Source organism: Micromys minutus (assembly GCF_963924665.1).
Source record: "Micromys minutus genome assembly, chromosome: 1".
Classification (NCBI taxonomy): Eukaryota; Metazoa; Chordata; class Mammalia; order Rodentia; family Muridae; genus Micromys; species Micromys minutus.
Window position 1 is genome coordinate 191,593,522 of NC_137969.1, and position 5,199 is coordinate 191,598,720.

Consider the following 5,199-nt stretch of genomic DNA (forward strand, 5'->3'; position numbering starts at 1 on the left):
TGCTGTTGGCCTCTTTCCCAGAGACTCTCAGCCCTCAGAACATGAGAAACCTGGTTTCTGTTAAATACCAAATTTTGTTACATTGACCTATGCAATATAAGGCTGGGGATTTCTCTGTACCTCCGGTGAAATGACTCTGTAAGGCTGAAATTCTAGACCTGGAAATGTGAAGGCTGGTAAGCCTTGCCAAAACATGTGGACATTAATAAGGTTTGTCTAGGACGGGTGGGGCAAGCATCAACAAAAGGAAGCAAAGCCAGAGCCGTGGGTACCTTCTAGGCCTGTGATGTCTCAGATTCACTCTTAAGGAACTGAGAACTGAATCTTCCAAAATGTCAAAAACACCATCTTATGCCCCACCTATCACCCCATATCCTGCAGCACAAATGCCTAGCATAGAAGGGTATGTGGGATACAATCCCTATGGTCATCTCACCTACAACAACTACAGGCTGTGAGGGAACCTGGGCAACAACAGCCAGGTCATGGCATTGTCTGGCATTATATTTCCAATGCCTCCAAAGCCTTCAGGTAAGCTGTTGGTGCCCTACATGAGGTACAGCAAAAAGGTCTGGGACCAAGTAAAGGTTTCCAACCCTGACCTAATGTTGTGGGAGACTGGCAAGTGTATTGGTGGCATGTGGCAAGATCTCACTGATGAAGAGAAACAAGAATATTTAAGTGAATATGAAGCAGAAAAGATTGAGTACAATGAGTCTAGGAAGGTCTATCACAGTTCCCCTGCCTACCATGCGTACAGTAATGCAAAAAGTCGTGCAGAAGCTACATTAGAGGAGAAAAGTCGACAAAGTCTCTCATGGAGAAAGGAGAACCTTACATGAGCATTCAGCCTGATGAGGATCTAGGTGATTATGATGATGACTTTTCAGTGAAGCACACAACCACTGCCTTTTCCAGAGAAAACACGGCCTCATCAGTGAGATCCTCAGTGAGAGTGCGCTACCTGGTGTGCGGTTGGTTGTCACAACAGATAGAATGCAGGTCCTTGAGCGACAAGTTCAGTCTTTAATGGTCCATCAGCAGAAACTAGAAGCTGAACATCTTCAGATAGAAGAACGACACCAGGAAGAGAAGAGGAGATTTCTAGAAAGCAAAGACTCCTTTAACAACGAACTTGAAAGGTTGTGTGGTCTGAAGGCAGAAGAAGACACAGAGAAGATTGCAGCTGAGCTCCCACTTGCGGAGGAACAAGCCCGCAAAAGGTAGGAGACGGATGGAGGCCACAGGAGCAAGCTGAGTGCAGTCAAGGCAGCATCGCCCCCGAGGAAGAGCAAGTCTCGAACAAAACTGAGGAGAAGAAGGATAAAGGGAACATCCCGATGGAGACAGGGAAACACATTGAAGACATGGCAGAGAGCAAGCAGATGGTGAAGAAGGCACATCTACTCCTGAGGACAAGGAGGGAGGGCAGGAGGGGTTGACAGCATGGAGGTGCAAGGGACACGTGACAGTAAAGCAGGCTCAGAGAGCTCGACAGACAGTGCCAGAGGACAAGAAGGAGGAGTAAATGTTGCCTTCTCTTATGTGACCTAAAACATTTTTAAATAAAAAAAAAATAGGGTTTATATGGAAATTTGAGAAGCTACTTAATGTAAGGCTTCCACATTCATCTGATATCTAGAAATTCATAGAGAAATATACATTAAGAATCTTCTAAGAGTCCAGTACACAGATCTGCCCTTGGCACAAGAAACTCATGATTTTTTTCAAGGGTTTGATACTGTGCATTAAGGTCTTACTAGTTACAATGAGCAAAAAGTACGTGTAAAACAGGATGTAACACAGATTTAGTAAAAGTTTTCTTGGTGAGTAAGGATTGAGAATAATAATTTTTTTTTCTTGAACTTCACGCAGTCTGTGAGGCAGTCTGTGAGTTATTTCTGGGGTGTTCAGAGCTTTTTGGGGTTAGTGTCCCATGATCAGTGACTTCATATTATGTCTGCTCTTTTGTGACTGGGTTATCTCACTCAGGATGATATTCTCTAGATGCATCCATTTTCTGAAGAATTTGGTTCGGTCATTGTTTCTGATAGCTGAGTAGTACTCCATTGTGTAAATGTACCACAATTTTTGTATCCATTCATTTACTGAAGGACATCTGGGTTCTTTCCTGCTTCCGGTTATTATAAATAGAGCCGCTATGAACATTGTGGTGCATGTGTCTTTGTTGTATATTGGAGTGTCTATGGGGTATATGCCCAGAAGTGGAATAGCTGCATCTTCAGAAAGTACTATGTCCAATTTTCTGAGGAAACGCCAGACAGATTTAAAGAGTGGTTGTATCAGTTTACAACCTAGCCAACAGTGGAGAAGTGTTCCTCTTTACGCACAACCTTGACAGCATCTGCTGTCATCTGAGTTTTGGATCTTGGCCAATCTGATTGGTGTGAGGTGGAATCTCAGGGTTGTTTTGATTTGCATTTCCCTGATGGGTAAGGTTGTTCAGCACTTCCTTAGATGTTTCTCAGCCATTAGATTTTCCTTAAATGAGAACTTTTTGTTTAGCTCTGTACCCCATTTTTAATATGGTTGTTTGATTCTCTGGTGTCTAGCTTTTTGAGTTCTTTGTATATCTTGGAAATAAGGCCTCTATCTGATGTGGGGTTGATAAAGATCTTCTCTCACTCTGTTGGCTGCCATTTTGTTTTCTTGACAATGTCCTTACACTTACAGAAACTTTGCAATCTCATCAAGTCCCCATTTGTTGATCTATGACCTTAGAGCTTGAGCCATTGGTGTTCTGTTCAGGAAATTTTCTTCAGTGCCTATGTGTTCTAAGGTTTTCTGGACTTCCTAATGTAATAGTTTCAGTGTACCTGGTTTAATGTGGAGATCTTTGATCCACTTACACTTGAGCTTTGTACAAGGAGATAAAAAAGATCCTATTTTCATTCTTTTGCATGCTGAGTGCCAGTTGGACCAACACCATTTGTTGAATAGGCTGTCCTTTTTCCATTAAATGCTTACAGCTCCTTTGTCAAAAATAAGGTGACCATACATGTGAGGAATCATTTCTGGATCTTCTATTCTATTCCATTGATCCACATGCCTATTTCTGTACCAGTACCATGCAGTTTTTAGCACAATTGCCTTGTAATACAGTTTGAGGTCAGGGATAGTGATTCCCACAGATGTTTTCTTGTTGTTCAGGATAGATTTTGCTATTCTAGGTCTTTTGTTATTCCAGATGAAATTGCACATTGATCTTTCCAATTTTTTGAAGAACTGGGTTGGAATTTTGATAGGGATTGCATTGAATCTGTAGATTGCTTTTGGTAGGATGGCCATTTTTAAAATTTTGATTCTTCCAGTCCATGAGCATGGGAGATCTTTCCATTTTCTGAGATCTTTCTCGATTTCCTTCTTTAGAGGTTTGAAGTTCTTGTCATACAGGTCCTTCACTAGCTTAGTTAATGTCACAACAAGGTATTTCACAGTTTTCGTGACTATTATGAAGGATATCTTTTGCCTAATTTCTTTCTCCACATGTTTGTCCTTTGAATATAGGAAGGCTACTGATTTGTTTGAGTTGATTTTATATCCAGCCACTTTGCTCAACTTGGTTATCACCTGTAGGAGTTCTCTGGTGGAATTTTTGGGGTTGCTTAAGTACATTATCATGTTATCTGCAAATAGTGATGTTTTCACTTCTTCCTTTCCAATTTGTATCACTTTGATATCCTTTTGCTCTTTAATTGCTCTGGCCAGAATTTCCAATACTATGTTTAATAGGTAAGGGGAGAGTGGGCATCCTTTTCGAGTCTCTGATTTTATTGGGATTTCTTCAAGTTTCCCACCATTAAGTTTTATCTTGGCTGTTAGTTTGCTGTATATTGCTTTTATTATTTTTACTTATGGGCCTTGGATTCCTGTTCTTTCCAGGACTATTAACAGAAAAGAGTATTGTATTTTTTCAAATGCTTTCTCAGCACCTAGTGATATGACTATGTGGTTTTTTTTCTATGAGTTTGTTTATATGGAGGATTACATTGATGGATTTCCATATATTAAAACTTCCCTGCATCCCAGTGATAAAGCGTACTTGATCATGTTGAATGATAATTTTGATGTGTTCTTGGATTCAGTTTGCAAGGAGTTTGTTTAGTATTTTCGCATTAATGTTTATAAGTGAGATTGGTCTGAGGTTCATTTTCCTTGTAGGGTCTTTGTGTGGTTTAGGAACGAGGATTATTGTAGCCTCAAAAAATGAGTTATGTAGTGTTCCATCTGATTCTATCTTGTGGAATAGTTTGGAGAATATTGGTATTATGTTTTCAATAAATGTCTGATAAAATTCTGCACTGAACCCATCTGGACCTGGGCTTTCATGGGTTGGGAGACTCTTGTTGACAGCTTCTATTTCTTTAGGTGTTATGGGATGATTTAGATGGTTTACCTGGCCCTGCTTTACTCCAGATTTTTGAGCTTTGTTGAATATAGGCTTTTGTAGTTAGGATCTGATGATTTCTAAAATTTCCTCATTTTCTTTCATTATTTTTCCACGGTCCTTTCTGATTTTGGTAATTTGGATTCTTTCTATGCCCTCTAGTTAGTCTGGTTAAGGGTGTATCAATATTGTTAATTTACTCAAAGAACCAGCTCTTGGTTTTGTTGATTCTTTGGATGGTTCTTTTTGTTTCTATTTGGTATATTTCTGCCCTAAGTTTGATTATTTCTTGTTGTCTACTCCTCTTTGGTATATATGCTTCCTTTTGTTCTACAGCTTTCAATTTTACTGTCAGGTTGCTAGTGTATGTTCTCTCCAGTTCCTTTTTGGAGCACTCAGATCTATGAGTTTTCCTCTCAGTACTGCTTTCATTGCATCCCATAGGTTTTGTTATGTCATGTTTTCATTTTTATTGAATTCTAAAAAATCCTTAATTTCTTTCTTTATTTCTTCTTGGACCCTTCTATTGTTTCATAGATCATAATTTAGTTTCCATGTGTATATGGGCTTTTTGTTGTCTTTGTTGTTATTAAAGACCAGCTTTAGACCATGGTGATCTGAAAGGATGCATGAGAGTATTTCATTCTTCTTATACCGATTGAGGCTCGTCTGTGTCCAATTATGTGGTCAATTTTAGAGAAGCTGCTGTGAGTTGCTGAGAAGAAGGTGTATTCTCTTGTTTTAGTGTGACATGTTCTGTATATAACTATTAATTCCAGTTGGTTCATAGT

The 5,199-nt window shown here is 39.5% G+C and overlaps 1 pseudogene across 1 annotated transcript; it reads left to right on the forward strand.

Annotated features, from left to right (window-relative positions):
- The first annotated feature begins 332 nt into the window (after positions 1-332).
- On the forward strand, positions 333-1,554 carry LOC308417073 (SWI/SNF-related matrix-associated actin-dependent regulator of chromatin subfamily E member 1-like; annotated as a pseudogene). Its single transcript has one exon. The product of its transcript is annotated as an SWI/SNF-related matrix-associated actin-dependent regulator of chromatin subfamily E member 1-like (transcript).
- The last annotated feature ends 3,645 nt before the right edge of the window (positions 1,555-5,199 follow it).